This window comes from Myotis lucifugus, unplaced genomic scaffold, assembly GCF_000147115.1.
Source record: "Myotis lucifugus unplaced genomic scaffold, Myoluc2.0 scaffold_27, whole genome shotgun sequence".
In the NCBI taxonomy this organism is placed as follows: Eukaryota; Metazoa; Chordata; class Mammalia; order Chiroptera; family Vespertilionidae; genus Myotis; species Myotis lucifugus.
The window spans coordinates 9,465,319-9,478,322 of NW_005871075.1; positions in this window are offsets into that span (position 1 = coordinate 9,465,319).

A 13,004-nucleotide genomic window follows, 5' to 3' on the forward strand; every position below is an offset into this window, starting at 1 on the left:
TTTCTATCTTTGTAGACTTGCCTTTCTGGACATTTCACATGAATATAATCATATAATATGAATCCTTTTGTGACTGGCTTCTTTCACTGAGGTTCATCCATGTTGTAAGCATATCTCTGTACTTCGTTTCTTGTTATGGTAGAATAGTATTGTAACGTATGGATAGAGCTCATTTTGTTCATCCATTTCTCAGTTGATGGATATTTAGGTTGTTTCTATTTGGGGGTAGAGAGTATTATGAATAATGCTACTGTGAACATTCATGTACAAGTCCTTGTGTAGATATGTATTTTCACTGCTCCTGGGTAGGTACCTAGGAGTGGAATTGCTGAATCATATGTTAAGTCTATGTTTGACTTTTTATGAAAAAATATTTTACAAAGTAGCTCTATAATTTCATAGATTCCTGCCAGCAATATATAAAAGTTCCAGTGTTTCCACATCTTTATCAATGCCTGCTGTGGCCATCCTTGTGGGTGTGAGGTGGTATCTCATCGTGGTTTTGAGTTGCATTTCCCTAATGAGGTTGAACATGTTTTCACATGAGTTCTGGGACATTTTATATCATTTTTTGAGAAATACCTATTCCAATCATTTGTGCATTTTCATTTGCGTTATCTTTTTATTATTGATGTGTAAGTGTTCCTTATATAGTATTCTGGATAAAAGTCACTGATCAGATTGATAATTTGGGAATATTTTCTCCCATTCCTGGGTTGTCTTTTCCTTCTTTGATGGTGTCCTTTGAAGGGCAAAAGTTTTTAATTTTTATGAAATCCAATGTATTTTTTCTTTTATTCTGTGATATTTAGAAATCATAAACCTAAGTCAACTCTGGCTTATTTTTATTCCCTCCTCCTTGCTGTAACCACCGCTGCCCCCAGCACAACCTTTATATGCTATCCCTCAACCTGGGACACTCAATTTATCCCCTCCTCCTCACCTATTAACTTGAACCCATCCTTCAACTCTCAGCACCAGCATTACTGCTTCGGAAAGTCTCCCTGATGTCTTCAATAGGTCACACCTCACCGGAAGGAAGCCACAAGAACCTCACTTCCACAGCACTGACCCGGCGACAGGCTTTCGTTGATCTGGTGATTATTTCATGAATATTTGTCTCTCCACTTTACTTTAAGCTCCTCGAAAACTTGCCTGGGTGTGTGTTTTGCTTGCCATTATATTCCCTACACCTAATACCCTTGTTAGCACATAGGAGGTACTCAGTAAATATCTATAATAATAAAAGTGTAATATGCTAATTAGACCAGATGTCCTTCAGACGACCTTCTGGATGAAGCTGGGTGCCAGAGGGAAGCCGGTGCCAGCAGCAGGGGGAAGGAAGGCCTACTCTTGCGCGAATTTCGTGCATCGGGCCTCTAGTTTGTTAAATCAATGAATAAGTAATAAATGAAAGAGTTCACTGAGAAAGTGTCATTTGAACTGAATCCTGAAGGGACAGGGTAGGAATTTAACAGGCAAAAAAGGCAGGAAAGGGAACTGCAGGCAGAAAGAATAAGGAGTTAAGAATTGGTTTAAAAAAAAGTGAAAGAGCCAGGTGTGATGAGAAGTTCACTAAGACAAAGCCTATGTTTGCCTGTGTGTGTGTGTATGTGTGTGTGTGTGTGTGTGGATGTGAAGGTCTATGCAAATGTACAGGGAAAGGCAGAAGAGACGAGATGTTTAGATGAATATAGGAGAAGAACTGGCACCAGCAAAGGGTGCAGGCAAAAGGGCTGGAGTGGGAAGAGCTTATTGACATATATGAAGAGGTATCTTCTGTCCCTCACCCCAGCATCTTGGGGCACATCAGTGGAGTGTGTTCTACTTCCCAGGAGGTGTGCTCTGCAAAAGCAGTGTCAGAGAGAAAAACCCAAAAGGTGACATTCCTAATGATGGAAGTCAGATGCCGTAGCCTCTGTTCAGAGGAGACACTTTGGTGAGAAAGGCTCTCTGCATTATCCGGATTGCAACCTCCAGGAAACAGTGTGCAGCCCCAGATAGGAACAAGAAGGTTCACGTTACTATTGACTAACTACTAGTTCAATGTTCAAGTCTGTGAACAATGCAATTACAAATTCAAATACATTTTGACATGGGAACAAGATTCCTTCAGCCCATCTGATGAGGAACTACAGTGATAACGAAGGAAGTTGGGCTCTGACAGCAGAACTCTGTAGAAATTAAATTAATGTTCCAAAAGATATTGTCCTATGTCAGTCCCTGGAATAATGTTGGGAATCACATCTTTAAACTACCTTTTGATTTTTGGATCATGTTTTTAAGAAGTTGTGAAGTTTATAAGTTTCACTAAAAAGAAAAATATTGCAAAATTGTTCATCCTTTCTGTTTATATTCTGGCAAAAATCTTTTAGGTTTACCTTCTTAAATTAGATCTTTTGGCTCATTGCAATGATTTATTTATGTTTTCGTTGTTTCTATTGGCATTTTAAGGATTGGATTTTTAAGGCGCTTAACATAAAATAAACTCACGCACTGATAAGTTTGGAGGCCAGCAAAAATTTGAAAACCACATGTTCACAATGAAAAGGGGAACTTTAAAATTCACAGATCCAAGCTAAGCTTAGGATGATGTCAGAAATCTCTGTGCTCCAGAGTTTGAATCTGTGTGTATTCTCTAATGTGTGTATTGGTTTGCCTTCTTTCACTGATGTGATGGAAAATCCCAAAAACTACAAAATGAGGTCATTTGGAGAAATGAACACCTCCTGACATTATAGGTTTGCAGCTCGTCTCTAAATATCCTTTCTAGTTATTGTTCTAGTTGCCTATCTTCTTCCACACATTGTGAGGGTGTTTTCTCCTAAAAAATAAATAGCTAACTCAACCCTTTCTCAGATTTGACAGCTGATGGGGGTGGTGTGAAACAGAGACTCTGCTAGTAATGTGTGTGTAACAAATTTATCTGTGTTTTCTTTTGATTTCTGTTGCTCTTGAGCTATTTGTTCCATTTTTGTTTAAGATAAATATTTTTGCAGATCTTTGCAGGTTTGCAAAAGAAAATAATGCTCTCTAGACATTTTTCCAGGCCTGACAGTTCATAAATTTTAAGCTAGCAATTTTAACCCTAATGCATGGTAAAAATAAGTCTGTGTTGATATCTTGGTCATGATTTAAAGCTACTATCTTTTATTTTTAATATTGTTGAAAAATGATTTCCTTTATTTGCTGTCATTCCAGTTTATTTCACATACAGGAAATTTAAAGGCAAGATGTGCATTTTCCATTCTGGCCACTTGAGGGAATCAGACTTTAGAAATGGCTGGTATTTTAGATCTTTATTTCAACAGATAGGAGAATAAACATTTATTTGTTGACAAAATGGTTCTCGTGTCACCTAGACATCAAGAAGATCACAGAGCCTCCGTTCTGAGATAAATTACTCTTCATATGCTTTATATCCAGGTGGAAAAGAGGAATTGCTGATGAATGGGAGTCCTGGGAGGTACTAATTGAGGGCCCCACATACAATTTATGATCAGCACTCTTGGACTTCAGAATGATTAATACCGTCAATTCTCACTGGAATAAGAGCTGTTTTAGCCCAGGAGAGGACTGTATATTACTGTTTATAGAAGCAGATAACATCAAAGTAACCCACGGCTTGTGTTAAGCAAATACAAAATTCTGGGTCAACGCAAATTAATCCTAAAGGAGTCACAGAAAGTTCTTAATGACTGTGAGATCTATACATTATCACTTTTCATTCAAGTGGTGGAAAATGGTAGCACTATTGATGAGATTTGCAACTGGCCCCCTTCACTGCATTGTGCTAACAGCTGCATAATAGCATATTCTCCAATAAAGGGCCCTATTATCTATACATCTGTACTTTGCTAATGAAGTGTAGAAGTCTATGCAATTTTAAAATTACATTCGGGAGCTTCTGAACCATTTTAATATTATGTTTCACAACAAAAATGCAGCAAATCACATTATACTTTATATATTCTTACACTCTAAGTGGCTGTGTGGATGGATGAATTAAAGACTGTTCTTATCTACATTATACAAAACAGATGTTATTTCAAGGGCATATTGTAAAGAAATTTTTTTCCCCAAATGATGTTACTCAGTGAATAATTATATATTCTTTGGTTTTAGGAAAGTGGGACATTTATAAACATAAGAAAACATTAACCTTAATATTTAAATGTCTTATGTACACATTTCAAGTAACATGTTGGGGAGTTTGAGTATAATTTAAAGAACTGTGGATAAAGTGAGTTTCTCAGCAAACATTTTTATATACTTTATTTTTTTAATTTTTCAATTACAGTTGGTCAGCAAACATTTTTACATATCTGTTTTTATACAGTTGGTATTTGCTTTAACCCATTTTAACCCCCCAATTTTTATTTAACTCATTGCCCCATTTGGGTATGTCATGTATCCATCTTATTAATAATTTCAAATTAATTACAGAATGCAAACTCTGTTCAAATAAGCATAGTAATAAATTTAAATTTATTAAAATCAACTTCAGATCCTTTCCCTGACATAAACTATATTAAGTAACATCCCCCCGCCCACCTTGCTTCAAGCCTTTTACCAATTTCGAAAAGGTAGGAATCTAATTGACTTGAATTTCACATCCTTTTCCTTCTTGTACTGATTTTGCTAAAAGTTGAAATAGATAGTTGGCAGCCTAGCTAATTTGCTAATTACTTAATCCAGTCTCTAATAGATTAAGTAGTTGATTTCCTTTGGAAAACACTCATAGGAAAAATAAATTAGTGATTGAAATTACTCTGTGGTGAAATATATTATTTAAATATTTAAACATCATTTCACTTAAATTAGTGGCTTGCACTCAGATTCCTAAGATTAGCATTTAACCATAGGTTTCATACAATTTAGGGTAGAAAGATTCTCTTAGTCTAAATGACACCAAGAAAAATAACATTGTCTTAGTGAAGGCTTCATATGACATTTTTATCATTCAGTGTTTATTGACTTGTGCATATTTTTTCAACAAGTCATGTAAAATTAGGGCTCACTTTGTTCTGCCCAGTCATGAAATAGTCTAGACTTAACTGCCCCTGGGACTGAGCATCCCAACAGCAGTCTCTAACCCACTGGCTGCTCACACTTGAAATGGCTGCACACCCGTAGAGAATCATGAATATATGCCATTTCTGATGTGATTTTCTAAGTCATGATATAAAAGATTTTATCGCATTAAATTGTTTACATCCTCCTGTTGGCCATGTTTTGAGTGTCACCAACCCTATCCTTGTAGATGGTTCTCGTGATTGGCAACTAGTCAGCTTAGACAACCAATCCAACCCATTCAATGACATCTTTATGACAAAGTGTTATTTTGACATGAATATACCCTTTGGTCATGTACCATTTTACATTTGTCAAAGCTACTTCACTTTCTTTGGATTGGCATGAGCCGAATCAGGAAGATAGAACCCCATTTAACAGATGAAAAACCTGAGTCCCAAAGGTTCAAAGTCAAGCCTAAGTCACTGAAGCTAAGGTCAAACAGCAAGTTACTGTGCTTCAGGAACCATGAAAGTATCATGATACCTACTCAGGGATTCCTTTTATAGCCAGTTGTGCAAATGATCTGTTCGGTTTTAGTGAATCTATTTTCAAAAGCCCTGTTTGGGAAACAGATTATTTCAACATACCTATGAACATCCTTCATATGAGGTAAGTGCATCAACCATGGGAATTCTGACCTATCAGGTTGATGGGAACCCATGATGAAGATGCTCCCACAGAAATAGTAATGCGCACACTGGACTACAGGATGACTTTTGTTGTTTTATTTTGCTGCTACTTTATATGCAAAGAAGAGAGGAATTCATCCCAATAGGTACAGATTTAAAAAAAAGAAATAAGACTTTAAAAACCTTGTATTTTTTTATGTATTTACCTACTGTGTAAATTTCTAAACCAATATCTTTGAGTAATAGCACTTTACCTTCAACGGGGACATGATAATTATTTCAACTTTTTTCATGTGCTTCTTCCACACATGGGATACCTGATATTTTTCTATCACTTATCAGGGGCAATAAAAACACTACCCCTTGATTGAAATAGTGGAGGATGCCAGCATGCTGTGTATTAAAATGGCATGTATTCGACCTCTGGCTAGAATTTGCAACGATTACTTTTCTTGGGTCCATATCAGTCATTTTAAAAAGTACTAGCCACTTGGGCTACCCTAACTGTGGAGAGTTTATAGGGACTGTAAATCTATTAAGCCACAATTTGCACATAATAAAATAAAACAGCAAGTAGTTAAATGAAAGGCTCAATTCTGAGCGGCCGAACATTTTCCAGGAAAAGGCATTGAAATTGCTTCTGCTACTGCTCTCTGCCTTTGAGAAATTCAATCACGCTGATTGAGGAAACCTGGAGAGAGTTGGCTGTTCCTTCCTCCAGTTCATAATTGCCCTGTAGACCATTTAATCATCTGTAGATGAAACAAAGCTGGTGCTGTGGAGGGCCGGAAGCAGAGGCATGCGCTTATCAATTGCTTCCTACCCACCCTGCCGAGCCAGCACCCATCCCTGAGCCCAGCCGGCCTGCCGGCAGGGCAGGCAGGGGAGCTGCAGGCAGACTGGATCTTCGGTTGTCAGTACGGTGGCCTTCCTGAATGCCTTTATTTTATTACAGTAAAGCACACACCAGCCAAGTTTTTAAGAGCTGAGTTCAGAGCAGAGAATGAAGTCTTTCTCCTGGCCGGAGAATGCAAGATGGGCACAGATATACCAGCAAGACAAGAACTGGCTGGGTACCGAGGTGGCAAGAAGAAATTCAAGAAATCCTGGTGTTGACTATGGAAAATGACTGTCTTCCTCTGAATGACCGCTTGCAAATAAATTTCAACATGAGCACGACATATGGCTATACCGCCAATGTGATCTACACAGCCAGGTGCTTCTGTGTGCATATTTGGCACATCACCGGGAAAGCTGAGCTTTTCGTTAGCAGTAGGTTTCACTGGCCCATGTTGGTGGGTGACCCTGGCCCTGCACACAAAAGATCTGGTCAGAAACCACATGCCCAGTTTTATTAAGTAAGAAAAGAAGACCGCCTGGCAAGTGGAGATACTGGAACGGGAGCACCTGAGACATCATACTAATTGCCTTGGAATAGTAGCCTTTTGTAGAGCCATGAAATCAGTTTCCTCCTGAATACAGACCATGTGCCCAACAGCTTAAAAGCCCCAGAGGTAACTCTGTGAAGTGGTCATAAACCGCAATACCTAATTTTAGGAGTAAATTTGGGTGATAATTATGTTTACAAAGGAATTCCACAAAGAATAGGTCCATTGTTCGGAGCTGTCCACTTGATTGTTACAATACAATCTTCTGCCTTTGTCTCCTCTAAGCTTGTCTTGTCAGTGGGAAATTTTTAAGGAATTTCAATTCTTAAAAAAAAAAGCACTCACTTCTGGCTGATGTGTGCCAATTAAGTTCTATTCATTGAATCAACAGTTTTCTGTTACCTGTTCCTTCAGGTAGAACAGAGGCTGATAGCCCTGCCCTTTCCCAGGCTTCTGTGCAGGGACCTTTGCTGCCGGCGAACAGTGGGGACACCTGTTTTCTGAGCAGGGAAGGCCAGCATCTGAAATCTTAGGAATGGGGCTGCTATTGAAAAAGGGGTGCTTGATAAGGCAGCCAGTGTGATAGGCAGCGGAAATTTGATAATGAAAGGAGATGCCTAATAGATTAATCTGGTGCGATTTGCCAAAACACAGGCTTTTCTGGAAGATTATCCACACTCGCAATAGGAAGCTCTTTGTTTTGTGAAAGTCCCCACTTATCATTGTATTCTTTATCTCAATAAGAAACATAATGGTTTACTTGTTTACATGCACGGTGGATATATTTGGAGCCGGGCTGTGGGGCTGTGAACTCGCTTTCATTTGAAATGTTTCCAGCCTGCAGGTTATTAGCTAAGGGGGAACAAGCCGTTGGACACATATAAAATTTAAATCTGCCTTGCTTAGATTGGCAGAAACGACTGTTATTTCATCCACTGGGAAAAGGTTTTATTTCCTGCTCAAATACTTTCGGAGGAAAATCTCCAGCTCATTTGTAGCCGTCATATATGAATGTGTATATATATTTAGAGCTAAGTGGTCTGTCTACAGAAATGGGCTTCTTGCTGCCAACTGGTTATTTTCCACTAATTTTAATTATTTCATTAGCTTACCTTCTTCTACTTTGCTGGACTTCACCATAAAGTGTGATTTATGCTTTAAATTATTTACATTGACCGCGTGGCTCAAACCTAGCCGGTGCTGCATCTTGAACAGTGCCGCTTTGGTTTCTGCAATTGATTTTTAAATATCTCTCACATCCGGCAGGATGGGGCTACTGGAGCAGAGCGCTCCCACTCTGAAAACAAACAAAAATATCCCCATGGTTGAATACAACTTGATTGGCTGGTGACAGCACGCCGGGCATTGTGCAGTGGCTTTTCAGGTGTCTTTTGGTGTGTGTTGTCTTTCTTCATGCAATCCTCAAAACTCTGTGACCCTCACTCACAGCAGTTATGCTCCCCCTTGCAGGTGGGACATGAATTTGAGGAGGTTAGTAATTGCCCAGGGTTGCGAGTTTAGCAGTGACAAGATTAGGGCGTGGACCTAGGTGTTTGACCATCAGGACAGTGTGATCCTAACTACCTTATTTCATTGCTTCTTGGGTGACCTGACCTTGCTTGGTATTCAATATTTTTATTTATTATTTTGTCAATCCCCACTCAAGGCTATATTTTCATTAATTGTTTAGAGAGAGTGGGAGGGAGAGGGGCAGAGAGAGAGAAACATTGATGTGAGAGAGACACATCAATTGGTTGCCTTCCACATGAGCCCTGACCAGGGCCAGGGATTGGGCCTATAACCAAGGTACAGGCCCTTGACTGGAATTGAACCTGGGACCCTGCAGTTTGAGGGCTGATGCTCTATCCCAGTGGTTCCCAACCTTTTTTTTTTGGCCATGCCCCACCTAAGCATCTCTAAAATCCTGATGCCCCCACCATGACATATAATTCTTATTATTCAAAGTGCACTCCTATTCACGTGGAAGAAGCCTAAAAGGCCATTAACTTGCTCTAAACAAGCTTCCAAAGAACATGGCATCCACGAAAGAGAAAAATAAAAGAACGGGAGGACAGTTGGAAGTACTGAGGAAGAAATCACTAAGAAATTGTTAAAAATAATAATAATATGAAGTGATATGAAAATATAGCAAATAAAGTTTCAAAACATAATAGAGAACTGAAATGCATAAATATGTCAAAATATATATTTATATACTTTTTATGAGGCCCTTAGAACCATAAGAAATGCAAAAAATTCACTGGTAGTAATTCATTCTCGAATTGCCCCCCTTAAAAGTCAAATTGCCCCCCTGTGGGGAGTGTGCCCCACGTTGGGAACCACTGCTCTATCCGCTGAGCCAACCCGGCTATTCAATATTTTAGGCAACTGAGAATGAGGTAGGGGATGGTATTTTTATGGAAGTGAGTAAGGGGGGAGTGACTCCCAACAGGAAGGTCTGGGAGGCACACAGCACACAGCAGACACTGCTTCTCTCTCCTGCTCTTTCTGCTGCTGTTGGGGACCAGGCCATTGAATGACCTTTGCCAGTAAATGTCATTACATCACATGTGCCAGCAGGAGAGGCAGGAGGATATAGAAAATGATAAAGGAAAAACGAGGATGGAAATCTGATAAACCTATCGAAAGAGAATGGATCTCAGAAGAATTGTCTGTCTAGACCGCTGAAGGCTACAAACAAAAGTTACCGGTTCTCGCCGCTGAAAGCGGATCCAGGGCTGGGAGACATTACCAGCAGGTGACACATGGCACCACGTGAAACGTGGCATTGTGCCTCCTTCAAACAGGTTTCAGAAGTTGAAAGCGCTGGAAACTGAGTCTTGGCGTTTATAGTTTTTCTTTTATATTTTACAGTTGGTGGAGGCACATATGGCTTTTCTGTCTTGCTTTTCCAGCCCTCTAGTTAATCCATATTGGGGCGATTCTTGTCGAAACATAACTTTGCACTGGGGGGGGGGGTCGGGGAGGGGGGCGTAAATCGATACTGCATATTTTGAAATCACCGTCCAGGGGTCTGACTTGAGCCTGTGATTTCAAGTTTTTCAAATGTTTTCTAAGATATGTCCTGATTCAAATATTTGCTTCAGGGTAGGGTCAGTCTGTAGCCTCCTTTATTCGGCATTTGCCTTTTATGCATATTTATGTCTAATGTGGGTCCCTTTGGTCAGTCCAGGAACAGTCTCTGTCAGTCATCCTGGTGTCTCCTGCGCAGCGGCACGTATTTTCGGGCAGTTTATTTATCTAAGGAGCACGCCCCCTCCCAGATCTGTTTCTGAATGGAAACGTATGGCTGCGTGACCAGACCTGAAAACCATGGTATTTCCTTTTCATAGATGTTAAAACACCGTGAATAAGCAGGATTCCTCCCCATCAAGCACCTTCATGGTTAATTAAACCTCCGCACAGGGACACACAGGAGACCCGTGTCTCCGTGGTGTGGTAGCGGAGTCCCAGGGATAAACACGGGAACAGAATTGCTTGTTGGGCTTGGAATGCTTTCACTTGAAGCTGACTACTTCAAATACCTTCTTTTTCCTTGACTGTACTTAGTTACCTTGACGAGAATGATTTTATGTTCAGGGAGAGAAATGGTCATTTGCCCTCAAAAATATCTTAGCCATGAGGAGTCCCGTGTGAGAAACAGTCAGCGTCACCAGGCACATTAAATTCTGGCCACACATTCACAGAAAGCTTTGCATCCCAGTAAAGTCTCCATTTTGTAAACCTTTTCTGCCTTGTTTTAGTATTTAGAACAAGCCCCATGCGTTAGGATTGTTTTTGTGCCTTTATGATTCTGATAATTCTGCCTAGTACAATGTTTTATTTTTATTTTAATTACTATTTTTATTTTGTCTCCCCTTCCCCCTCCGTATTAATATATTTTTAGTTCCCAATATAAGGGTCAGAAACTGATCCTACCACGCAAATGCTCTCTCCAGCTTTCTCTGGGAAGATATACACCTCCATATGAATAGTTCTCAAATCCCCCACCTTGAAAATATCTCTCTTCCTATCACCCTTGTCCAGTCCACCATTTTTCACTGGGGCCACCATAGCCCCCCACCTACCCTACCACATCTACTCAGGCCTCCTCCCATCCATTTTCCACCTTGCAGCCAGAGAAGATGTTCTAATCATGTTGTGATTAGATGTTCAAATCTGATTACGTCACTTTGTTTAAAACACTTGAAGGCTTCCCATTGCCCCCAGGACCAACCCAAACCCCGTAACAAGGTCCTGCCCCTCCGGCCCCTTCTCATGCTCGTTCCCTGGACTCCAGGACACCAGCCTTCTCTCGGCTCCTTGAGATCGCTGCCTTCTGTCTGCTGCACAGACTGTGCACATTCTCCTATAGCCTGAAATACTCGACCTCCTCCTCTTCACCTTCCTTGCAGCGGTTTCCCTTCACCTCCCTGACTCAGTCAAATCTTATGCTCTCTCAAATCCTGGGAGCCTCTCTTCTCTAGTGTCTGTTGTATAGCACCTTTATACTAATGCAGGTGACTCTCTTAAATGCCAAGAATCTATCACCAGGACATACCTGCATGGCTCAGTGTTTGAGCATCGACCTATGAACCAGGTCACGGTTTAATTCCTGGTTAGGGCACATGCCCCGGTTGCGGGCTCCATCCTCAGTGTGAAGTGTGCAGGAGGCAGCCGATCAATGATTCTCTCTATCATTGATGTTTCTTCTCTTGCCCCTCTCCCTTCCTCTCTGAAATCAATAAAAATATATTTTTTTAAATTCCTTATTGTTTAAAGTATTACATAATAAAATATTTTGAAATAAATAAGTAAATAAATAATTATTGAATGATGAATTCATGGATTAAAAAGTGGAATGCTAGGTTTTGCTAATATATCTGAGGTAAGTCCCAAGTGCAGTTAAACAACCTAAACTGACAAGTCTTTCTAGTACCAAGAATGAGAGCTGGGTCTCTCCTCACAAGTAGGACTATCTGAGGCATAGTCAAGAGATGGCAAAGCAAACGAGAGTAACTATCCCTCCTGCAAGCCAGCTTGGGATTCCCCACAATAATATTTGGGTCTGGCAGGTTTCTCAGCCCTTCTCAGGAGGGCACCCTATTGCTCACAGTCCCCTGGGGCATATACAGTACACTTTCCAAATATGTAAATACTGGCATTGTGTTGACAGGTAAGCAAGCATAGGAAATTCTTTATGAAATCACTTTGCCGTCTTTTACTTATCCAACAACTTGGTTCTGTGTACACTGTGTGCCTTGTGATGAAATTGATGTGCAGGAATTATAAACTTTTGCAGAAAAAAACTAATTTTGTTGACTGTCAGTGAAGGCCAGGGAAAAAGTACTTGATCCAACAAGTCATCCAAGCTGTTAGTGCCACTGGGAATGCCATCAGCTGGGATGGTGAGACCTTGAAACCACCAGGGACATGAGGTCTTTCACCCACTGCTGCCAAGAGACATGATAAAGCAAAGCTTAATTGAGAAATCCTAACCCCAGCCATTCCAGATGATGACCTACTATAGGGACAAGTTGTCAAGACTTGGGGCAGACTTCTATTCATCAATTCCATGACGTTGCAGGGCCTGTGCTCAGGGGCCAAGAGAATTACCTAAAGCAATAAAGTCAGAGTTCCTGCCCTCAAGATTCTTATTATTCACCAAGGAGATCTGAAACACAGAGAGATGAAAGACATTTATTGTATACAGGGCTAGAGCACTGAAGGAATTCTCTGCAGAGGAAATTACACTTGAGCCAAACCTCAAAGGAAAAGTGGAGTTGGTCAGAGGAAAGACCTTGACCCAGAGCAGGAAGGTGTGAGATTGCAAGGCAGATCCAGGGAGTTGAGGCCAACTTATTATGGCTCAAGTCTAGTGAAGGAAAAGGGCAAAAAGGAGTTAGAACAG